This window comes from Triturus cristatus, chromosome 5_2 (genome assembly GCF_964204655.1).
Source record: "Triturus cristatus chromosome 5_2, aTriCri1.1, whole genome shotgun sequence".
Taxonomy (NCBI): Eukaryota; Metazoa; Chordata; class Amphibia; order Caudata; family Salamandridae; genus Triturus; species Triturus cristatus.
The window spans coordinates 167,855,917-167,883,042 of NC_140588.1; the positions used below are offsets into that span (position 1 = coordinate 167,855,917).

General features: G+C 41.0%; 1 pseudogene across 1 annotated transcript in view; it reads left to right on the forward strand.

Annotated features, from left to right (window-relative positions):
- Window positions 1-1,964: 1,964 nt before the first annotated feature.
- Window positions 1,965-27,126, forward strand: part of LOC146822740 (uncharacterized) — a 456,948-nt pseudogene continuing 431,786 nt past the window's right edge. Inside the window, exons 1-2 of the transcript XR_014961787.1 lie at window positions 1,965-2,204; window positions 12,191-12,305. The product of XR_014961787.1 is annotated as an uncharacterized LOC146822740 (transcript). The remainder of the gene's footprint in view (window positions 2,205-12,190; window positions 12,306-27,126) is intronic.

The window sequence follows — 27,126 nt, forward strand, 5'->3', positions numbered from 1 at the left end:
GGTCCTATACTTCCCGGTGAGTCCTAAAAAGGCCCTCACTTCAGCCTGGGTAGTAGGTGCCTCCCACTTCATCACAGCTGAATCTTGGCATTCAGTGGGTGAATCTACCTATTTCCCACTTCATGCACAAGGTAGACTACAAAGTATTGTCCCACCTGAAACTTAGTTGCCTTGATGGTCAGTTCCTTCTCTTGTATTCTTTATAACAGTTGTTCAAGGTGCCTCAAGTGGTCTTTCCCTGAATTTGCGAAAACCACAATATCATCTGATTAGGCTACACAGCACCCTTCCCACCCTGCAAGAACATGGTTCATCAGGTGCTGAAATGTGTCAGGAGCATTCTTCAACCTAAAGGGCATCATCTTAAAGTGAAATAGACCCACTGGTATACATAATACAGTTTTCTCCTTAGCATTTGTTGCCAAAGCGATCTGCCATTATCCACTGGTCAGATCCAAGATACTCATATACATTGCAGTGCCCAACCAATCCACAAGCTCATCCGCTCTGGAGAATGGATAGGCATCGGTTTTAGTTACCTCATTGAAGGCTTGGTAGTTTTTGCAGAACAGCAAGTCTGTTGACCCTTGCTTTCGTACTAGAACCACAGGACTAGACCAAGGGCTAAGAAATCTCTCAATAACTACCAGATCCAGCATTTTGGCAACTTTTACCTTAATGCATCCCTGAACCTGATTATACATTCTATACACTCTGCCCTTCACTGGCAGACTGTCACCTTTGTCTGTGGTATGCACACAAACAGTTGTCAACCATGGAGTCAGCGAGAAGAGGTTGGAAAACCTTTTCAACACATCTCTACACTCTCTCTGCTGTTCAGGTGTTACCTCAGGGGCTAACTGAACAGTACCATCCTTCATGTCACTATGCAGCTAGTCAGGTAGAGTCTCACTGTCTTCCTCAATTTCCTCTGCCATATCCATGACATTTACTATGTAGTCTCTCTAGACGTAAGGATTCAGCCTGTTCACATTGAACATCCTCTTTTGTTCCCTTGTGGCACCTGTGCCCACCAGGTAGTGTCGTACGGTTTCCACTTTCTCAGTAGGAACTATTTGTTTGTTGGACAACATAAATGTTGGTATGGTGCCAGACTGATTATATGCACTCCCTCAGGATATGTGGGCCTATAGTTCTGCTAGTTTACAGTGCCAGCATATGTACCCCCTAAAGCTATTAAGGTAACAAATGGTTTGGGCAACCTCAGAACATGACAACCCTGACTCCCCAAGGAATCATGGTAACAGATTTAGAACCTTTTCACTCAGTCACTCGTGCATACTCAGTAAGATACACAAGAAATACACAAAGGGGTTTTTCAATATTTATTAAACCATTGTGAATCTTGTATAAAATATATGCGCTTCAATGGTTAATAGACAGAAGCAGATAAAAGTGTTAACAGGAATCAGCTAGGCTGAGACTCTGACAACAGCGACTTTGCAGTGACAGTAGAGTGCTCCTCTGATTTGAACACGAAATGCATGTGTATTTATAATAACAGTATCCATGCTTCCGTGTCGAGGCTTCAGCCAGGTTGAAATTGTTTATCTCTTGTGATAGACATGTCGCCTCATGGACGAATAATGAACAACAACATTTGCACAATGTATGTTCAGGCCTTGTACTAAATGCAATCAAGCTTCCGACATAACCACAGTACAGAGACAGCCCTCATCGCAGCAACATATGATACCCAGATGATACCCAACAGAGGAAAAAAACGCAGCCCTCATCCTTCACAACGTCTCTGCAGCCTTCGACACAGTCTCCCACACCATCTTGATTAGACGTTTTCTCGAAGCTGGCATCCATGAACCTGCCCTCAAATTGGTCTGCTCCTTCCTCACCGGTACATGTGGACAAACAATCCACATTACACCATATTTCTCAGAATCTGGAAACTAATTTGTGGAGTACAGAAAGGTTCCTTGCTGAGCCCGATGCTCTTCAACATCTACATGATGCCACTGGCAGACATCATCCGGGTACACAACATCATCATACTTACCTACTCTGAAGACACACACCTGATATTGTTCCTCATGGACAAAACACCCAGCACCAGGAACAATTTAAACTCATGCATCACTGAAGTGGGCTCTTGGATGAAGTCCAACTGCCTCAAATTAAACACAGACAAGACCAAATTGGTGATCTTCGGAAAAAGATGCCTCGCTGTGGTACTTCGCCTGATGGCCTATAGACCTCAGACCCACTCCTACCCCCGGCACACGAGCAAGAAACCTTTAAATCATTATCAACAGCAGGCTGGACATGTCTGCCCCAGTTGACACTGTTGCCACCGCCTCGTTCTACACCCTGAGGATGCTAAAAACATATTTAAGTGGCTACCTAATAACACCAAGAAAACCATCACCCAAGCCTTCAACACCAGCAGACTTAACTACGCAAACACCCTCTACGTGGGAATCACCAATTAACTCATGAAAAGACTTCAGATCACCCAGAACGCAGCTGCCTGTCTGGTCCTCAACTGCCCATGCTGGTCTAACATCACTTTATGAAATGGATCTGCGCCTTCCTCACCTGAAGAACACAAACAGTCGGCATGACACCATAGTCCTCAGAAGCTCAGAAACGCAGGTCGTCCACCTAAGGGAATTACATTGGCTACTGATACAAAGCATGCAGAATTCTAGCTTCTCAGCTACATATACAAAGCCCTACACAGCATAGGCCCAGCTGCATGCATTTCCAGCAACTATCCAGATGCCTCTGCTGAGCCAGACTCTCTTGTACACATCCCATGCATTCATAAAAGCAGATCAGTGGGTTGTGCCTTTACTCCTACATGGTGATGCTGTTTGTGGATAATTGTCAGCCATTTTGTTAGTGTCCAGCTGCTAAAAAGAAGAAAAACTGAGAAAAGCAATTTACAAGATACAGGCCTCTGAAGTTTGGTAGCCCAGAGAGCATAGTTTGGGAGCCACTTCCAATCCTAGCTTCAGTAGCTTCCCTGTTAGAACATTAACATTTGGAATGACTCTGAAGTGTGTCGGGTCCCCATGAATTTCCTGTTGCCCTAGTCATCAACCTCTCCATCACAGGTGACCTTATAACCAGACTCTGAAGTTTTAACATTAGTATTTGTTCCTTTTATGCATAATGGCTATTTTTGGTGGGTTTTCAGTAACCTGGGTTCAAATCTTTAAGCTGGTACTCACTTTAACCTAAGGCCTCTGAGAAGTGAATAAAAATAGCGGAAATATTCTAGAATCCTTTATATACACCTTAACATTTTAATCTGGCTGCTGGGTTCCTTGCCACTAGACTGGAAGGCTTATGGAGTTTGCAAAGGATTTGCAATCTCCAGCCCACAGGATGATATAGTCTGTAGACTCCAATGTTATTTTGTGTGTGGTGCATTACTGTGGAGTGTTGTACCTTTGTCACAGAAGGTGCTACGACCTTCTGTTTTTTTTACGTAGCTTAATTCTGACTGTCCTACTTTACTCACCTCAAAATATGAGTCTAGGTCTGAAGCTCTTAGCAGATACTTGGTTTAGATTATTATTTTACACAGGAAACTAGTTCCTCGTGGAATAAGCCTTGCTTGCTCTGTACGCTTGGAGTGAACTACATTTTAGTTAAGATCCACAGAAGTTGCCTTAGCATTCAGTTGAGTTTTGTTCCTAAGCAAGCACATATACAAGAGTGATACAACAACCCAAGTACAGACAGATAACTTTATGTATGTTTTGCTTTAGGTTGAGATATGTCTCATCTGGGGTGCATTTGGAGAGTCAGTGTCAGAATACCTCACCTCTGGGCTGTATGGCCTTTCCCGATAAGAATTATTGGTCCAGTGCCTTAAGAGGAGTGCTTTGTCAACTCCAGTGGTTGAGTGTACAGTACGTAAAAGTTTGAGATGGATGTTGTAATGATGCCTAAGCTCATGTTAAAAGTGTGTCTTCATTATTCAGATAAACTTTGTATTGATAAAAGATCAAGATGGTATGGGACGAGTCTGCTGTCGTGTTGTATGATATCCTCTTTATTTATGTGGAATGGCTCTTCACAGGGGTGTGGAATTTATTAAAATATCTACTTGTCCATGGGGCAGGTTGCTTCATAAATCTACTTGTCCTGTAACAAAATCCACTTGTCCCTTTGGTGCCATGTTGTGCGGCGACAAATTATGGCAGCAATCTCATTATATAAGAGCTCTTATATAGCCTCTCTGATTATGCCAGGGCTCATACCATAGTAGTGTTTGAATACTAGCAACCCCTTTATGTTGCAACGTTTCCGCAGATCTACATGCTGGGACTGAAGGTAGTGGTAAACAATAGTTCCAGGGTTGGAATGTCCTTCTGAGTCTGTGCAAACCTACTAACTTGCATGTTTTAAGGGTTTTCAACAACTCTTCTCTAATCTTTTCCAATACTGAGAAATGTTGGAAATTTACTCCTGACAATGGCAGAAGTAATCTTTCTTCCAGAGTTGGGAAAAAATGGTTGGAGGGAAAATAAACTTGCAAACACTCAGGTTTTCGCATGAGCAAATCTACACATGCATATTTGCGCATGCTAAAACGCAGTTCACAAATATTTTCTAGGAGTACTATCTCTTGCCCTACTGCTGTAAATTTGTGTGAATTCACGAAAGCCATATTGCTGCCCTTAATGCAAGGACATCAGTGGCAGCTGGTGTTAAGGGGCGAAAGGAGCTTTGCCCCACTAGCTTCGGGACTAGGATCCGACGGGGAGGAGATAAGAGAATGTGTACACAATGTAGCAGGTCCCTTCCTAGAAAAAAAATTGAATTTGTATTCAACACGATGCAGTGAGCACTTCATTTAATTCAAATGAAGTGCTCACTTCTTCGTGTGAATACAAATTCCGTTTTTTTTTTTAGGAAGGGAAGAGGTCACGTCAGAGACCTCCTGCGCATGTACTGGGTGAGGACTATTGCTCGCCCTCGATGCACAATCTAGAAGTGATGTCCGCATGAAGGGAGTGCCCAGAAAAAGCAGAAAATGGTTGGTTTTCAATAGGGCGCATATACTGTCGCCCAGGCGATATTAGCGAATGGTAAGGGGCAGGGCTAGTGTGTGAGTGAGAGAGTAGTGGGTGGCCACAATTTGAGCACCCATTGCCTTCACGGTACTTTTAGGCCTCCTGGTTGGATAATGGAAGCTGGGGGCGTGGGCTGTGGAAGAGTTGGCTGCGCAGCTCTGATTCCGGCATAATCGGCATGCAGGCATCAGGTGTGCTGTATTCCTGTTGGCTGTGTTTGATCAGGACGGACTTGCTGTGAACCCGACTGGCGATCCGGTAAGTATAATATTTGAGATAAAATCATTTTATGAAGATCGTTATATATATGACGGATGGGGCCTTATTTGTATGCATACGAATATAGAAACAAAACCCTGTAAATGTGGTGTGGTGTACAGTTTGTGTCTCCTAAACATAAACTGCGCGATGGCTGTAACGCAAGGTAAGCTTTTATGCTCCAAGCCTCCCCTTTTAAAAAAATCACATTGCTACCTCTGTTGAGTTAGACATGGTCTGAAAGAATTCTGAACTTGCTTTTAACTAGGGCTTTCTATTACATATTATAAAGTTCTCGAGGGCACAGCAGCTGCAAGATTTCTGTGGATAAGTCACACAATTCTGATAGCGTTAAATGTCCGGCAGTATTTGTGAAGGGCATTGGTGCACATGCAAGGCCTCTTGGCGCTGTGTAATATATCTCTGGCTACTTCATTTTCAGTGCTGAGTTCAAATTCGGGACGAGAACAATCCGTGCATAGTGTGTATATTGCTCAGATTTTCAGCAGGAAAAGATAGGTAAACGGCCACAGGTACGGGGTAATGAGAGGTCGGGACCAGTGCAAGGTACTGCAGAGAGGTACTGATTAGCAACAGGTACAAAGAGAAAGCGGCAGGGACAGTGAGACATACGGAAAAAGAGAGACGCAAGGCTGGATGAGACAGGCGTACAAGCAAGGGCATTAGCTCTGTTCTTGCTTCTTTGCATCCATTCACTTCCCTGCATGAGATCCATATCTCCTATTTTCCTGCATGCCCGCCCCTCCCACTCGCAAACCTCACCAGCCGCCCCTGAAGGACATATTCCAAGGGTGCACTTTTGAGACTTTCTTTATTAATTGGGCCCCTAATTTGGTCTGGCGTTAACATGACCTTTTGTGTTTATTAAAATTCTCCCTCTCTCCCTGTATCAGCTGGCTTCACGGTGGGTGACAGCATTCTGCTCTTTCACAAGGAGTATATCGGCACATAAATTAGTTTTGTTCAGTGCCAGTAACTAATGTGGCAGTGTGTGCTTTTTTGAGACCAAAAACTATTTTTGCTTTAGCCAATGTTTGTTATAATGGTGAGGGTCCACCAGCTCTCACATCAATAAGGTTTTGCAAAAACCCTGCCAAAACAAGTCACGCATTGCCAAAACTAAAAAGCTGACCACCATTTCAGACCTATTGGCTTTGCCAATGCTTGTTTATTTTTATGTTTCCCAAAATCTTATTGAAACTGGTTACACTGATTTTCTAATATGAATATTTTGGGGAAATACTAGCATGCATCAACACATTTTACTAAATGATGCTGCAAAGAAATGGTACTTGAAATTTTACAGTAGTTTAGCAAAACAAAATGTTTCCTGCTTTTATTTTTTAGTAACGTTTTATATTGAAAGCAAAGAATCATTAATCTTGCTTTCAAGCTTCTGCAAATATTTGCATCTGATCAGAGAGCATTCTGGGAGCATTATGCATAGCCTCATATTGCTAAACTTTGAAACCATTTGTACACATTTTTATACTGGAATCACTGTCAGTAGTGCAGTCAGAACTTACATTTACTGAGAGTGCTCACCCTAACAATAAAGGATTTCAATTAATGAACCATAAATACAAGTTTGAACAGCATTAACATATGCACACCAATATTAACTTAACTGCAGGCAGTGCCCTTCCCTGATCCTTAACCCCTTCAGCGCGGCGCGGATTACCGCGCTGTGCTGAAGGGTTCGTGCGCGGGCGGGGCCATGACGGAGCGGTTCCGTCATCCGCACAGCGCAACCGGTGCGCATGACGGAACCGCTCCGTCATGCGCATCGAAAGGGTTAATGGGGTACTGCAAACTGGCAGTGGAAGGGTTTGTTCTGCTGGGGGTTGGGCCTCCTTGTCTCAAGGACAAACTGCACATTCAAACTTGTTGCCCTTGACCCCAAACAATATGTCCTGGGTGTCGGGCTATAGGAATTCCACATCCTTGCTCTTCAGATATTTTAATTGTTGCTGTAGGTATTTCTATCAGGTTTCTTAATTTTTTTATTTCATTAAAGTTTATCTGAACATTGATAAGATTGTCACAAAATAAAAAAAAAAGTAATCCCAACGAGGTTATTTTTCCTGAATTAAAAAAAAAAGATGTAAATGTGATTCTAATGGGGTTATTTTTTCTTAATTCCTGAAAAGTAACCAGTCGTGGCTCCTCCACTAAGGCGGAAGAGCGTCGCCCCACTGCTTTGAGAGCAGTGCAGAGGAGGAATAAAATTATAAACTGAACGTTATTGTCATTTTATTTTTCTGTTCCTAGGTGCGGGGAGGGGCGGGCCTGGCCCTAGAAGGGGCCAGGGAGAGGAGTGTTTTTCACTCCCTAAGTGCGCATGAACTGTTTCGCCGGCCCTCTTGGGCCAACCCAAAGTTCATGCACTTATTGCATCTTCTTCACCCGGCTGTAATGCACAACCTGGTGAGGAACATGCACAGGCTCCGTGTCCCCATCTGAGCTTCAAACTACGGCGCTCAGACCTATTGCAATGTTGCATTGCTGCATTTTGATTGGCGTAGGGGAACCATTCACAATGATGCGTTGCAGCTTTGTGATTGGCTTAGGGGAGCCCGGGTGCTTCCTGCAATGGAGGAGAGGCGGCGGCTGTGATGCGAACGCAGGTAAATTTATTTTCTTTTTAAAAAATGTTCTAACCCCCCGCTTCCTCCCACCCCCGTTCCCTATCAGCCGCCACTGAAAGTAACCTCATTGGAATCACTCTTTCCAGACATTGAAACGTATTTCCGGATCTCGTTGAGTGCCTCGCACAGCTTCTTCAACAATAAATAGCTTTTCCCAATCCCCACTGTTGACCCTTTATCAAGAAACCAATATGTTCTTGAATCATCCACACCAGCTTACACTGACGAGGACACAAGAGCCTGTAATGGACCCACAGTTGAATAGGCCATGGTAAAGGCATGCCAGTTCACACATAGCTGGCAAGGCAGGCAGAACCAAGCCAGCTCTACCCAACCTTCTCTTGGCTTCTGTCTACAATCTCATTCAATAATTGGATGGTGGCAGGTTCCAACCAACTGAAAGTGATGACTGAATTCTGTTGCCAGATTTAAGTATTTAAGGCAAAGTTAGATAAGCACTCCTAGGCAGTCATCACCCAGCTTTGAACATAAATCCCTAATATAGCGCTGCCCTGCTTTGTACCTCTTTTTTATACCCAATCATGGGATACCTTCCATGTGATGGGACAATCATCCTACTCCACACCCCCATAACATGCATGTGTATGTAACTCTTCGAGGCTAGTACAGAATTGCTGTACTGTACTCTTATCGTACCTGGATTTAATGTTTTGACACCTTCAGTGCCCGCTTCGGTCCTGACCTGTTGTCTGGCTACCCTCAAACAGTAGCTAAGATTAACTAACTATTATATTTAGAGCATAATATGTCTGAGACCTCACTAGTCATCCTCAGGCAATAGAAAAACTTTCATTTAAATACTACTATGATTCCTGAACTTTTGACAACAGGTTTTCCAGAGCACCTCTTGAAGTGCATTAAAATGTGAACTGCAGTCCCCTGTAACCTTTAGATGAGGTTTACTAATTCAAATTCAAAGAGGATATGCTTACACAATGAAATGTGAGATATTTCTTGAAAACTAGGTAAAGGTAAATTCAGTTAGGACCTCTTCCACCTTCCACTCGCTAACCCTCCTTCCCCCAGATATGTCTATTAAAGCCGGGCTCTTGGTCCTGCTGTTAAAAGATCTTTAGTTCCTACTAAAAATGCACCTGTAGTTATGGGGTATATTATAAAATATATTCTATATCCAGTGATATAATGGCAAACAGAAATGCAATCATTCTCCCAGAAGGGCTCCGGGGTTAAAAAAAAGATTTGATGCCATAAAAAAGGAATATGCAGCGCTAATTATTAGAAAGAAACGCGTTTACTGTAAGGTAAATTGGGACTTGGTGATCCGCACCCTCCAGGCCAAAGATTTGAATACGTTTTGGAAGTTAGTCCAGAGTGGCTGAAGTAAGTCAAACAAACCGGTAAGGTGTGTGGTACCGGAGAACGTTTGGGTCAGGTTCATAAGTGATATTTATAGGGCTAGATGGGTTCCTGAGAGAGGAAGGTGGCCCACCCCCGGGGAGGGTCCACTGGTGTTTTTCTCAGAACAATCCCATGTGAAACTGGTAATGGTGTGCCAAGCAACTGTTAAAAAAAAAGAGTTCTTAAAAAAAACAACTAACCAGGGCAGCAAGTCCGGACAATTTATCCGCCATTGTTATAAAAGCAAAAACCCTATGTGGTGGGCCTGTTTTCTGCAGAGTTTTTGTGTTTTCAACTTGGACAGGTAAATTCCCTCTGAGCTGGAAGGGTGCAAAAATTAAGCCAATCCACAAAAAAAGGAGTTTGATGACCCAAAAAATTACAGTTTGATAAATGTGCTTGATGTTGGATCTAAGTTGTATTCGAAGGTGATTTTACAGACACTAAAATATTGGATTGAGACCATTAATATAGTCCCTGTGGATCAAGGAGGCTTCACACAAGGCAATTCTATGACAGACCATTGCTTCAGTCTGTTGCCTCTTGGGCAGAATGCAGTGGAAACGACAGAGAATCTTTTTTGCGCTTTCATAGATTTTAGTTCAGCTTTCGACCTAGTGGATCGCACTATATTGTGGGAGAAACTTTGGCACCTGAACATTCCCTGTAGCTTACTTGTAATCCTTCATGAACTCCATCACCAGAATTGGGGTCAAGTAGAATTAGAGTTAAATAGGTCTCTCTCTTCTAGAATCCCTGTGGGCTCAGACATCCTTTACTCGGATGACTTGGCCATTTTAGATTTGACACAAGTGGGCCTACAGAGGAAGTTAGGAAGGTTTAATTTGTATTGTGTGGCTAATAACCTAAAGGGAAATATGGAGAAAACAAAAATAATGACCTTTGGGGAAAAAGATGAAACCATATAAGTAGGTATTAGGCAACGATAAGGTGGAGGTGGAAACTTCTTATAAATATGTAGGTATGATGTTTAATAACAAATAACATTGGGCCCTGCACAACGAAACGGTGGAGGCTCATGCCCTTGCCACTAATGGTGGCTGTGTCAAATTTAAAACCACATACAGAGGACCTTCTCTGACCCCGGTACTTAAAGCCCATAACGCTATGGTTCCAACTCAATGCTTATATGGGGCTGAATTGCTGACCCTAGCTACAGAGGCAAGCTGGGAGATGTGTGAGGGCAAATGCCTGATAAATTGCTAGGCCTACTCAAAGGCACAACGTGCCCGGCGATACGACTGGAAGGGAATCTGGTGGCGCAGAATTGTTTAGCCTACAAAGCTTCCATTCACTTTTGGGATAAGCTTCGGTCCTCAGAGGTTCAGAAGGTGTCACGCCTCTGTGCTATCGAACTAATACGGAGTGATCTAAAGTGGGCTGCGCAGGTCAGAGCTAGACTATTGAAACCGGGGCACTACTGAAGATGAAAACATTTAGAGTAAAGGAGGTGTCCCATCTTTGGAAGGGGGAGTTGAGAGCGGCTGTAGACGAGAATCCAGGACACCAGATTTGTGTTACGTTTCAAGGAATGTATCCTTATATGGCTGCTTTGCCAAGCCCTCAGTTGCGCATGATGCTATAAGAATTTCAGGTGGCGTTGAATTTTCGTTTTTTTAAAGTGAATGCAACTGTGGTTTGTGTTTTAAATTTTAATGCGCATTTCTTGTTAGATTGTTTGCATTTTTATAGTTTACGATGTCAGATTTTAAAACCATTGTTTTTAAAATATAATGTACATCATAGCACTGAGGCACTGCCAATTCTCGCGAACATGGAAGTCTTTGATGTAGCTTGTACACTAGCAAAAGATTTGAAAGCTAGCGTGGGCTAGAAGTATTGTTAGAGAACATTATTCCTTAAAGCTGACAGGATCTGTGTCCATTATGATGAGGAATACTGAAACAGCAAATTTGTTAATATATAATTCAGGATTCCTGTTTTGCGTTTCTACTGATTTTTACCGATGAATACAGACAGAAAACCATTTATTTTCCTGTCTGTATTTATTTTTAAATGTGGATAAAAACGTAAATATGGGTTGTTTTTGAGTGATTCTAAATGCTGTCAATCATGACTGTCAGACAATAGCTGGGCGGATTGCCAAACAAGGGAATTAACAAAATATAGGGATTTTAGTAAAGAGCCTTAAACTGCAGTAGATGTGCACAACCTTAATACTAAAATGTATATATTTTCTTACAAGTTCAGATTTTACCATCTGTGTGTATATATCATTGAAACATGTCAGGGGTTGTGGCACGAGTGCACATTAATTGGTTGAATAAATGCAGAAATATATACACATTTCAGCTTCATTTTTTCACAAAACTTAAAATAAATGTGGATAAATACTGGTAAAATTTGCAAAAAATAAATATGGATAAATACGGACGGAAATGACAAAAATATAAATACCATAATACCGGGAGCCCTATATATACTCATATGACGTGTCTTTTACTGTGGCTTGCCATGGGAGGCATGCGTAGGTGGTGGGTAATGAGGGTAGGGTGTGGGAGTTTTACTGTCACTGTGTTTACATTGTTTTATAGACGTGTCTAAACAATAATAAATACCCTACCTAACTAAAGATTTTTTTAATGTAAAATTGTTATCCTGACCTACGTTTTGGGATGATACTTTGTTCCTCACAGTATGCTTTTTTGTAGGTCAATGTCACGAAACTATAATTCACAGACTTTCAAATATTTGAATCATACTGTTGTTAATGATGTCAGTGCAAAGAAGTACAGTCAATGCATGACAATTACAGCATGTTTTTGTTTTTTGTTTTAGCATCTTATAATGGCTCAGAACGATACAGGGAAGATTTTTCTAATTTTCCTATCCCTTGCTGTCTACATTGTTACAGTGGCCTTTAACGCAGGAGCCGGGTCAGGCGCATTCAAAGGTAAGACACCTATGCAGAAGTAAACCTTCCTAACGTCTCAGGAAATGCATTAAACCCCTTGCTGGTGAGCATTCATTCAGTATGCCTTTGTTATCTCATGTGACTGAGGATACTATCCAGGAATTCATTTTAGTGTGTGAAATTTTAGTTCAAAATGTTTATGAAGTTAGCCATCCTACATTACCCTATTGGTAAATTATACGCTGTGAATTCAGTTTTGAGGAAGTGCCAAAGAAAAAGGCAAACAGTAGTTGCACTTGAGTTCAGAAAGCAAAAGCTCAAGGAACAAGCTAACACAATGTGAACGAGTGTGCGCCATCTTGTAAATGTTTATGCTCAATCTGTGATACCAGGCCTTAGAATATCTAGTTAGTGCTTGATTTGTTAAGAAATGTGCTAGGACACAAAGCTTTCTTAAAGCACTGCCAAATGACAAGCTTGCCAAATACCTTGGCTGTCTAGTGATGACACAACACCATGCATCTTTTTTTCTCCACCCCACATTTCCGATCTCCTTATCTCACTCTTGGAGTCTCTTCTTCATCATTGCTTTTGCCTTTTCCCACTGTTTTGATATTATTTTTCCTTCTCATTTCTCCCTTTTCTGTTTTTCTCTTTTTTGTTCTGGGTCAAAGTCTGATGACTAAAGTAAGTCCTGGTTCCTGGATGACTGCAGGTAGCCACCACCTGCAAAACGTAAGAATTGATCTACACTAGTACACACTCAAAAGATAAGCCAAAGCAATGTAGACCCTACCGTTGCACAAGTGTATCGTATTATCATCAGTGATCCCACACTCAATTTTTCATGGCCCCACTGCATAGAAGACAAAACTATGCAATTTACATCACAACAATTAGAAAAGGAGCGTCTATTATTTTGTTTTGTTTCCTGCCCAAATTCAGGCAATCTAATATTAACAACTATTACAATGATGAACAAGAAGTGAGATTCAATTGTCAGGAATCTCAAGAATGCTTCCAATATCCAATTCAATTTTATTGATTTTTCAATACATAACATTTTCCAGTGAGCCCAGCCACCGTGTTTCATCCACTAGGGACTTCATCAGGGTTGTGCTTTTCAAACTTGTATGACGTTCAAGTAGGAAGAAGTAAGGCCTCCTGTTTCAGTGTCTTCCTGGGTAATAAATCTTCTGTGAGGCCAAGTAGTCTGCATTTGTGTGTGTATTTTTTTAATTCAGCTGTGACCCCCTAAACATTGCAAGCAGATTGTTGTTTGTAAATTGCCAGAATATGGATATGTGGTGTAATACATAAAGCTACCCACCCATTATAGCATGTTTGAAAAAGTTGGCCAGTTTAGACTTTTATCGGTGTGGTGGAATTAATCTACATGGAATTATGGACTTTTCTGCTATTTCTTGCCCCTTGTGTGTCTGACTGTTGGTGTCTTCATTGTCTTACTTTGGGATGGGTTGTGCTGCATTATGTTTTTGCTTCAGAATGAGCTCTGTGCATGTGTGATACAGAAGATAAGTGTGATCCGGAGGCATGAGAGATACGTGTAATGTGGAAGACACGTATGATACAGTGGCATGTGTGATATGGAAAGGTGCCATCATGTTCTTGGTTGCAGATGTTTTTCAGCAGTACATCTTCCTACAGTCGGATGGTGTTGTCAGTCATCTGCACTATGAAAAACGTACGTGCATTGTCACTTGCAGCCATGTTTATGAATGTTATTTGCTTGTATGTGAGCAGGAGAAGTTATATTTTAGCACATCTGCCCATAAATGCTAATTGGAGGTGGTAGACTTGGCTCTGGTAGTAATGATCTGTCAGATATAGCATTAGGCTAAACCCACAATAGTCTTTTTAGGTGTGGATTAGTGGCATCTTTATCGGTCTACCAGCCCCATCTAATAAAAATAATCCTAAAAATACATACTATACGTGCACAGAAGGTCTTTGGGTTAATCTTCTACAATTAGCTAGTCACTCTGGTTCACATTGATCAGTGCACTTTCTGCGCACCCAAATCTTTATCCCACCAAAAAGATGGAGAGTCTGCACTGTCTGGAACACTGGCAGGGCCCTCTGATTTTACATTTCCAGGACTGTGAGTACCGGATTAATGATCAGCTTTTCCTGGGCTATGCTGGTTCCAAGAAAAGCAATGTAATTAGGAGTGGACTGTTTCTCATGGGTTGTGGTGTGCATCAACATCTGGTATGACTTTGCCAAGAAGGAGCCTCCTTAGGGCATCAGGACTCATACTACCCTTGGCAAATACTGTTTGTTTTGCATTATCTGCTAGGCTGCAGTGTAGGCTTCAGTCCTTACCATCCCCATGCATTATTGCTTTGCCACTGAAGACTGCGGGCATGGCCATTTTGCTAGATCTGTGCTGCAAACGTCCCGATTTGACCATCTCTTTAGATCCGCCACTATGGCAATGCTGCTTGGGTAACGGTTCAAGAGGTGCAGAATCTGCAGTTAGAAGTATCCGTCAGAAAAAAATCTACTTAGAAGTATCCATGAGAAAAAAAGCTACTTACCTTTGGTAGCAGTCTATCTGGTGGATACTCTGTCTGCGTCAATGTACCTTCTCACCAATCCCATTCACCTCACCATACAGAAGAGTGGGTGAGTGATACATATGACACTGAATAAATATCCCAAGTGAGTTTTGTTACTGGAATTTCTATCAATATCTTCGGCCTTGTCTCTGCATCTGAGAGCATGGAAAAAAGGATTATTAACTGATATCTAGGCCGTGGAAAGGGTGAAAACGAACAGAGCTTTGTGTTCCAGGTCCTCACCAAACCTAGTAAATAAAGCCACTCAACTGGAGATGTTCATAAATTTGCTGATCTGGGAGCCCTGAGATTGGGGAGAGGCTCAGTTGATGAAAATTTAGGCGCAACAAGCCCACCTGGCTGAAAAGTGCTCAGATGAAACTCAGAGCGCATGTGGCTGGCAAATCCAGGATGGCCACAGTGAGTGGTGCACATCAGCCATCCAGGGCTCCCAAGCTGGACTGAACAGGCTCTAAGCAGTGTTTCCATTGACCGTGATGGGATCAGCACTACAAACTTCAGGTGTACCTGAGAGGGGGAGCAGAGTTACTCCTTGAAGAGCAAACATGAGGGAGAAACCCAGGTGACACTGCTTTGAGCTGCAACCTGGGGAGAGAAGGGCCCTTACTGGGAAAACAGTCTTTACCATATGGTCGGAACCACACAATGCGATTACCACGCATCCATTACCATGCAATTCCTTTACCATGCATTTCCTTTACCACAAATATGCCTTTGCCGTGCATGCCTTTACAGTGCAAGGTAAGTATAATTAAGGTAAATGTTTGTGTGTGTGTGTATATGTATATATATATAAAATGTATGGGTTGGGGTGGCTAAGGGTATAGGGTGGTAAGGGTGTGTTACGGTTTAGGAGTGTGTTAGGGGTTGGGTAAGGGTAGTAATGTTTTTTTTAGGGTTTAGGGGTGGGTTTACTGGTTGGTAAGGGTCCTCCAATTAAACAAAAAAGTAATGTATACATATATTCAAATGTATATAAATATATACATATATACATACACACACACACACACACACACATATAAAAATATACAACTTCCAGTAGAAGGCTGGGTGTTGAAACACGTAGACCGTCCGTATGTTTGGTTGCACTATGGTGTTGAATCTAAATTAATAAAGAAGAAGTGAAAACATATCGGAGTCGTCAGTGCCGTGCGTCCTCATCAGATTAATGGGACGGAGACGGTGAAGCATATAAATATATATATATATATATATATATATATATACACACACACACACACAGGAACGCACACACGCACATGCACACACATATATATATATATCACCTTAAAACTCCTTTTCCACGTTTCCTTCCTTCTGGATACTGGAAACAAAGAGCACGGACCACAGAATCCTTTTATAATACCGCTCAGTTTATTTGAAAAGTTCACACAACAGGAGCGGCAGCCATTACGCGTTTCGTCCCTCCCTGGGGACTTGATCACATATATATATATATATATAAATATATAAAGTTTCATTTACCTTATATTCTTACCTTGAGTTGTAAATGTATGTGTGGTAAACACTGCTCCACTCTACAACACTTCATGAAACACCACGACTCTCCACTCTACTCCACAATCCCCCACTCTATGACACACCACCCCATGCCACTCTGTACCACTCCACCCTACCACACTCTACTCCACTTTATGGCACTCCACTATCTGGCACTCCACGCCACTCTCCTCTATGCCACTCACTTTTGGTAATGTTGAACAGCAGTCATGCTGGTGAACAAAATGGATGCAACACATTGGCAAAGCCAATAGCTCTTGCACAGGCAAGAGCTATTGGCTTGCCAATGCTTGTTATGATGATTCTTTACCCTGCCTAGGGAATGGCAACAAACTGTTTTAATTTGGAAAGCTTTAGGAACAGTTCAAGGAGTTCAAATGTTTTAAATGTACGTACATATTATGGTGATATTTAAATATATCTTCTAAGAAGTTCGCTATTATAAGTATATGCCTTTTCTGTTAAAAATAAACTTCCCCATGCTGTGGGAATAACATTGCTTCAGTTCACTGCCTATGAAGATGTTGACCTTACCACAAAACAAAGCTAGTCCCTCATGAACATATTCCATGGTGCATATTAATATTTAAACAAAGGCAAAGCAATATAAGGCAATGCATTACTGGCATAAGCATTAAACTGGAACAATTTCCTTTGATGCCTCTCGGTTACTTGCCAAAAATGATCAAACCAGTTTATATTGTATTGCATTGTATTCCACCGTCCTTCTTTATTTGAAAACATGGATCAAATGGCAATAGTGAAGTATTATGGGATTCAAAACTGACTCAAATAGCTTTTAGCAATATTATCAAACCACTAACAATTTTTAGACCCCAAAAGTCTAAATTCAGTAGCTTCATGTCAAACTGTCAATAACGTTTTGTATTAATAAATAGAGCAACGGATAGTTTGAATTTCTAAATATCTGAAAAAACATGGGGATAGACAGCTTTTAATGTGAAATATCTGTCCTTTCTGCTACTAGTGTGTGGATCTGGTGAGCAAAGTGTGTTTAAATGCTGTGTTTAAGACTGCAGTACCGCCTCCTGTCTACAGGGGCAGAGCTGAGCAAAAATATAAACCCACTTAATAAAATACAGGTCCCCACAAGGCAATTTTTAAAAAAGTTATAAAAATTGTAAAGTATGTTCCTGAAGTCATTTTTAGGTCGAGCATAGCGCAGCACACATGCGCTGCTCTAGGAGAGGGCCTCTTGAAATCACTCCAGACATGCTGAAAGCTTTCTGTAAGCTCGTGCTTGTGGTTGTCACATTCTATTTGCCTTTGCATGTGTCTTTCAAGAAATGAAAGCACGCAATTGGCCAAAAGCGGGTGCATGTCCCACCTTTTCTTAAAATGTTCACTGCCATGGCGTTTTGCTCTCGGGAGCGAGCAGGCTGGCAGCTGCATTCCTTCTGGGTCACATGCTTTCGCTTATCAGGTTACTAATTGATCTTACCGCGCCGCCCTGCTTTTCTTTGAAATGCTTGTTCTTCAGTTCTGTTCTGTGCTACAAAAATGTATTTTCCTCCAGGGGAGGTTGTTTATCTGGGCCTCTTGCTCTGAATGCGAAGCAGATGCAAAGTCACTTCAGATAATAATTAAATTCCTGCTGTTCATAATATCCTCGCAGCTTGTTATGCACCCGGATCCGATGAATTTAAGTAGCTAACTGCTGTGAAGGTGGTTTATTTATGAATCTGTCAATGTTTACCCGGTGTAGCAGCTGTCTGCTGCTTCCCTCTAACAGTGATAAAATCCGAGGCATCGATTTCGAGGTCACGGGATTGACTGCGCCAAGAGAACACGTTGTTATTCCTGAAGATGGGAGATAGCGGGAAGCCACGCACCGGTGCCCGCAGGCATCCGACGAAGCATGTGTAACAGCAGCGCCCAACTTGTTGCCAGGGGCCTGGCCTAGGGTATTTCTCCTTCACACAGCACTGTGGCAATTATCGATTTACTTCACATTCTGATGCATTGGAATGAAATATGCAGGAGAGTGCCACAGATCATGGAGATAAAGGTTCCTCGTGTGATTGCTGCTAATTCCGACCTTTCCTGTCATTACTTGCCCTATTTAAACACCCACTTGACCAGGTGGAAATTATTTTTACAGGTTCCATGTAAAAGCACTTGAGCTGTGGGACACGCCACATATTTACAGTCTACTCAATGCAACATAAATACACTCAACATAATACCACTCAGTAACACATAATTACGCATCACATAATTAAACTCTATTCAATGCAACATAAATACACTCCACATAATACCACTGTGCCACATAATTACACGACACATAAATACACAACTCAATGCAACATAAATACACTCCACAAAATACCACTCAGTGTGACAAAGTTACACGCCACATAATTACACTCTACTGAATGCAACATACACTCCACATAATACCACTTAGTGCCACATAATTACATGCCACATAAATACATTCTACTCAATGCAACATGAATACACACCGCATAATACCTAAAAGGAGCCCTCAGCCAGTCACCAGGCCGTCAAGGAAGGTCCCTACACATTTCTACGGTAAATACACAATTTACAGCTTCCAATCCGCATATAATACAGCGAACAATAATAAATAGAGACGGGCATTGACAAGGATCCTCTATGCAGCCCTCATCACATACAACTTCGAATAATTTCAGAGTATGCATCTGGAATATCAACGGCCTGACCGATAAATTAAATGAACACGAAACGCTAGAATACCTAAGGACATTCGACTTGATATTACTTCAAGAAACCTGGGAAGAAGCTGAGACATCCCTTGAAGGCTATATGACGCAAATCGTCCCTGCTACCAGGACATCACCCTTCGGCCACAGCTCAGGCGGATTAATGATCTTTGCCTCAATCCTCACAGTATGATCAATGAAGGAAATAAAGATTAAAACCATAGCACCTAACGTCATACAAGCGACCGAGATAACAATCAACACCAGAAAGCCAGATCATCGCTTGATAATAGTTAACTCTTATATACACCCGAAGCACAGACGGAAAGGTGCAAGAGAGCTGGCCAATGAGACAGCAAGAATTATGGATGAGGGGGAAGCTGAAAACTTAATCCTCGCAGGAGATTTTAACCTCTTCCCTTTTGGAACCGCGATGGACGATGATTTGGCACATGATCTTAATAGAGCCTGGGGAATACCAACCCAAGTACAACCACCTCCAACTAAACAAACTAATTGCGCGAACCAGCTACTAAAAGATTTAGAGCAATTAAACCTAAGGGCCCTGAATGGCCGGTACAAAGAAGACACTCCTCCAGTACCTACCTACCACTCGGCAGCAACTTCTTCCTACCTAGATTACGCATTTGTAACTCTCCCTCTCTTCAACACAATTAAATCATTTAAGCTGGGTGTTAGTGATCAAAGCGACCATTTACCACAAGAAATCGTTCTAAGGACAATCAGAGAAAACCCAATGGAGGTCAGGGTATGCACTAGATCTGAATACACATCAGATTTCAAACGCATAAGACATAAACAAAATAACATCGAAGAACTGTCCTCAAACGCGAAGGAGCTTTTTCACCAGGGCAACTCGGGTGTAAACCCTATAGAGGCCTGGGAGTGGTACACAAAGACTCTGGGAACCAAATACGCAACCAAACCAAGGCAAGCGAATAATAAAATCCCTAAGTCTGGATTAAGCAAGGCAAACAAGCTGGAAATAAAAAATATTAAACGGAACATAAAGCAAACCTTAAACCAAATCCGTGCACAGCCTAAAAAAGGGCCTTTACAAGATGTTCTACGCAGTTTAAAAGCAAGCCTAAGAAAGACAACCTGGGAAATCAAAAGACAGGCGAACGACGACCTCTGGGCAAAAATAAAGCACGATTCGAAACTAAAAAACAGTGCTAAATTTTGGCAAACAATCCACAGCCTGCAACGGCCAGGCCACCAAGGAATAAACTCCTACATTTCAGAGGCAACTTGGGCCGACTATCTTTACAACCATTTTAACGATACCAATGATATCCCCACATCTCTGATAACACTAGAAACAGATAATACTCAGAAGGACAACGAAACAGGAAAGAATGAAAAAGGGTTCAGAAACCCCAAGGAAATCACAACGGGAAAATACGACCAAAATAAGACTGACGGGACCCAGAACAACAGCATATTACCAAGCAATACAGAGAATAAAATCAACATAACAGCGGACCAGATAAAAACTCAAATAAAAAAGGGAAAAACGGAAGGAGCTCCAGGCCCAAATGGGATACCACCGATGATATTCAAACAGGACACTGAATTCTGGAGCAACGCATTAGTACCGCTCTTCGTGGTCATACAAGAACAAGAAACCTGCCCGGAATCCTGGCAAGGATCAATAATAAGCCCAATTTATAAGCAAGGAGACAGGAGCAATCCCTGCAATTATCGCTTGATCGCTCTACTTGATTTAGAAGCAAAGTATTATGCTGGCATCCTACTGGATGAATTGACTTCCTGGGCAGCATCAAAGCACATAATTCCGGCTAATCAAACAGGGTTCTGCAAAGGACAAGGAACTACCACCAATATCATGGCACTGACTCTGCTGATAGACGCGGCCAAAGTAGGAAAGAACTCGCTGTTTCTATGTTTCATTGATTACAGCTCAGCTTTCGACCATGTGGATCGGGGCAAACTCTGGCAAAAACTTGACAAATTGGGGATACCGCAACCCCTCTTGAAGCAGCTAATCTTACTTCACACCAACACCTGGGTTAAGATCAAACTGGGAGACGGGACGTACCTCTCCAGGCGCATCAACACCTCTAAAGGACTTAAGCAAGGATGCGTCCTAGCCCCCACTTTGTTTAACCTCTTCCTGGCAGACCTACCAGGGGAATTGGACAACATCAAATCACCTGCCCCACGGCTGGGGGACATCACTCTGTCCAATCTCCTTTACGCCGATGACCTGGTTCTAATAAGTCGAACTCCAATTGGCCTCCAGCACCTTCTAAACACCACCAGCACATTTTCACAGCGTAACGGATTAAAAATCAATCTAAAGAAAACAAAAACAATGGCCGTAAACTACAAGAAGGCCAGAAAAAACTGCTGGTACCTGGACGGACACAAATTGGACCATGTAACGTGCTATAAATATCTGGGAGTCCTAGTAGATAGCAGAGGCTCATTTAAACCGCAATTAGGGATGCTACAACGGAAAGGCTCCATGAGTCGTCTCGCGATGATCCCCTTGAAGAAAATATTGCCAGACTATACGCTTGATCCGCTCTTACAAGTATTGAGAGCTCGCCTTCAACCGACGCTAACATACGGGAGCGAATCAACGCTCGGAAAAGATGCTCTTACCCTTGATAATGTGATCAGTAAAACTTACAGGACCATCTTTCGATTACCTAACTATGTATCTCCTGCCCAAATTCGATTAGAGTTCGGGGTTCAAAAACAGACAGTAGAAAGAAGGGACAGCTTCATAAAATGCTGGCATAAGATTAGAAACGCCGAGCAAGGCACTTTAAATGCCTATCTCTGGATTGAGCTGCAACGTCGAGAACGGTCAAACGCAAGGAAATACCTGATGGAATCATTAGAAGTACTTGAACTGACAGACCTCTGGAACACCCCTGTAGACCATAGATGTTTTAAAAAACTAGTAACAAAGACGACAAAAACAACATCACTATTAGAGGATAAAGAAACTTTAGCAAAAAGAGCACATGGATGGACAGTCCTAAGCGACTACAAATCATTAAAGATTCAAGCGTATATGGATCAAGGATTCACACAGAAGATCAAAGAGAAATTTTTAAAACTGCGACTCGGTATACTACCAATTCTCCCCCATCTGGCCCCATGGAAACGGACTCAGGAAGATAAAACTTGCCGTCTCTGCAACACAGGACCTGAAGACCTAGTCCACATAGTATGTATCTGCCCAAACTTAATGGACAAAAGGAGATCCCTATTACGCGTAATATGGAATCAGAAGGGCATTAGAACCTGTAGGCACGCAGTCAAACTATGCTTTAACCCGCAGGAGACTCAATTAAACTGCAGATTTACAAAATATTTCGACGCAGTGGCGGAGAGAATTAAGCAGAAACAAAACGAGAAAACTGAGTAAAAGCCAAATAGCGCCCCCGAACATATCTTATGGGCTTACGAACAATTAAAAAAAAAATAAAAAAAAAAAAGCAAACCATTAATATGAATCCCACAATTTTAATTTCTGATAATTAAATTGTTTTTATCTTTGATATGTATCTCTTTTAAAAGCTGTGTATCTGAAATTGTAAGTTTTAATTAACTGTGCAATAAATTAATATTATTATTATTATTATCACTCAGTACCACATAATTACACACCATGTAATTACACTCTACTCAATGCAACATAAATACACTCCACATAATACCACTCAGTGTGACATAGTTACATGCCACATAATTACACTCTACTCAATGCAACATGAATACACCCCACATACCACTCAGTACCACATAATTACAAGCCACATAATTACTCTACTCAAAGCAACATAAAGACACTCCACATAATACCACTCAGTGCCACATAATTACATGCCACATAATTAAACTCCACTCAATGCAACATAAATACACTCCATATACCACTCAGTGCCACATAATTGCACGCCACATATTTACACTCTACTCAATGCAACATAAATACACTCAACATAATGCCACTCAGTACCACATAATTACACGTCACATAATTACACTCTATTCAATGCAACATAAATACACTCCACATAATACCACTGTGCCACATAATTACATGCCACATAATAACACTACTCAATGCAACATAAATACACTCCACAAAATACCACTCAGTGTGACATAGTTACACGCCACATAATTACTCTCTACTCAATGCAACATAAATACACTCCACATAATACCACTCAGTGCCACATAATTATGTGCTGCATAATTACACTACACTCAATGCGACATACAGTCCAAATAATACCCCTCAGTGCCACATAATTACATGCCACATAATTATACTCTACTGAATGCAACATACACTCCACATAATACCACTCAGTGCCACATAATTATGCGCCACATAATTACACTCTACTCAATGCAACATAAATACACTCCACATACTACAACTCAGTGCCACATAATTACATGCCACATAATTATACTCTACTCAATGCAACATCAATACACTCCATATTATCCCACTCAGTGCCACATAATTACACGCCACATATTTACACTCTACTCAATGCAACCTTTATACACCCAACATAATACCACTCAGTACCACATAATTCCACGTCACATAATCACACTCTATTCAATGCAACATCAATGCAACATAAATACACCCCACATACCACATAATTACAAGCCAAATAACTACACTCTACTCAATGCAATATAAATACCCGCAACATAATACCACTAAGTGCCACATAATTACACTCTACTCAATGCAACATATATACACTCCACATAATACCACTCAGTGCCACATAATTATGTGCTACATAATTACACTGCAGTCAATGCAACATACACTCCAAATAATACCACTCAGTGCCACATAATTACACTCTACTGAATGCAACATACACTCCAAATAATACCACTCAGTGCCACATAATTACAAGCCACATAATTACACTCTACTCAGTGCAACATAAATACACTTTATATAATACCACTCTGTGCCACATAATTACACGCCACATATTTACTCTCTACTCAATGCAACATTCATACACTCAACATAATACCACTCAGTACCACATAATTACACGTCAGATAATCACACTCTATTCAATGCAACATAAATACACTCCACAAAATACCACTCAGTGCGACATAGTTACATGCCACATAATTACACTCTACTCAATGCAACATAGATACACTCCACATAATACCACTCAGTGCCACATAATTATGTGCTACATAATTACACTGCACTCTATGCAACATACACTCCAAATAATAACACTCAGTGCCACATAATTACACGCCACATAATTACACTCAACTGAATGCAACACACACTCCACATAATACCACTCAGTGCCACATAATTACACGGCACATAATTACACTCTATTCAATGCAACATAAATATACTCCACAAAATACCACTCAGTGCCACGTATTAACATGCCACATAATTACAGTATACTCAATGCAGTATAAATACATTCCACATAATACCACTCACTGCGACATCATTACGCACCATTTAATTACTCTACTCATTGCAACATAAATACACTCCACATAATACCACTCAGTACCACATAATCACATATCACAATTACACTCTATGCAATGCAACATAAATACACTCCACATAATACCACTCAGTACCTCATAATTACAAGCCACATAACTACTCTCTACTGAATGCAACATTATTACCCTCCACATAATACCACTCAGTGCCACATAATTAAACGCCACATATTTACACTCTACTCAATGCAACATAAATACACTCAACATAATACCACTTAGTACCACATAATTACACATCACATAATTACACTCTATTCAATGCAACATAAATACACTCCACATAATACCACTGTGCCATATAATTACACGCCACATGATTACACTCTACTCAATGCAACATAAATACAATCCACAAAATACCGCTCAGTGCGACAGTTACACGCCACATAATTACACTCTACTCAATGCAACATAAATACACTCCACATAATACCACTCAGTGCGACATAGTTACATGCCACATAAATACATTCTACTCAATGAAACATGAATACACCCCACATACCACTCAGTACCTCATAATTACAAGCCACATAATTACTCTACTCAAAGCAACATAAATACACTCCACATAATACCACTCAGTGCCACATAATTACACACCACATAATTATACTCTACTCAATGCAACATAAATAAACTCCATATAATACCACTCAGTGCCACATAATTACACGCCACATATTTACACTCTACTCAATGCAACATTTATACACCCAACATAATACCACTCAGTACCACATAATTACACGTCACATAATCACACTCTATTCAATGCAACATAAATACACTCCGCATAATACCACTGTGCCACATAATTACACAGCACATAATAACACTCTACTCAATGCAACATAAATACTCTCCACAAATTACCACTCAGTGCAACATAGTTACATGCCACATAATTCCATGCCACATATTTCCACTCTACTCAATGCAACATTTATATACCCAACATAATACCACTCAGTACCACATAATTACACATCACACAATCACACTCTATTCAATGCAACGTAAATACACTCCACATAATAACATTGTGCCACATAATTACACACCACATAATAACACTCTACTCAATGCAACATACATACACTCCACATAATACCACTCAGTGTCACATAATCATGTGCTACATAATTACACTGCACTCAATGCAACATCCACTCCACATAATACCACTCAGTGCCACATAATTACACAACACCTAATTACACTCTACTCAATGCAACATAATACACTCCACATAAAACCACTCAGTGCCACGTAATAACATGCCACATAATTACTCTGCTCAATGCAATATAAATGCACTCCACATAATACCACTCACTACCACATAATCACATGTCATAATTATACTCTATTCAATGCAACATAAATACACTCCATATAATACCACTCAGTGCCACATAATTACAAATCACATAATTACACTTTACCCAAAGCAACATAAATACACTCCACATAATGCCACTCAGTACCATATAATTACATGTCACATAATTACACTCTATTCAATGCAACATACACTCCAAATAATAACACTGAGCCACATAATTACACGCCACATAATTGCAATCTACTCATTGCAACATAAATACACTCCACATAATACCACTCAGTGTGACATACTTGCACGCCACATAATTACACTCTACTCAATGCAACATAAATACACCCCACATACCACTCAGTACCACATAATTACAAGCCAAATAACTACACTCTACTCAATGCAACATAAATACCCGCAACATAATACCACTAAGTGCCATTAATTACACTCTACTCAATGCAACATAAATACACTCCACATAATACCACTCAGTGCCACATAATTATGTGCTACATAATTACACTGCAGTCATAGCAACATACACTCCAAATAATACCACTCAGTGCCACATAATTACATGCCACATAATTACACTCTACTGAATGCAACATACACTCCACATAATACCACTGAGTGCCACATAATTACAAGCCACATAATTACACTCTACTCAATGCAACATAAATACACTACACATAATACCAGTCAGTGCCACATAACTACACGCCACATAATTATACTCTACTCAGTGCAACATAAATACACTCCATATAATACCACTCAGTACCACATAATTACACTTCACATAATTACACTCTACTCAATGCAACATAAATACACTCCACATAATACCACTCAGTGCCACATAAGTATGTGCTACATAATTACACTGCACTCAATGCAACATACACTCCAAATAATACCACTCAGTGCCACATAATTACACGCCACTTAATTACACTCAACTGAATGCAACATACATTCCACATAATACCACTTAGTGCCACATAATTACACGCCACATAATTACACTCTACTCAATGCAACATAAACACACTCCACATAAT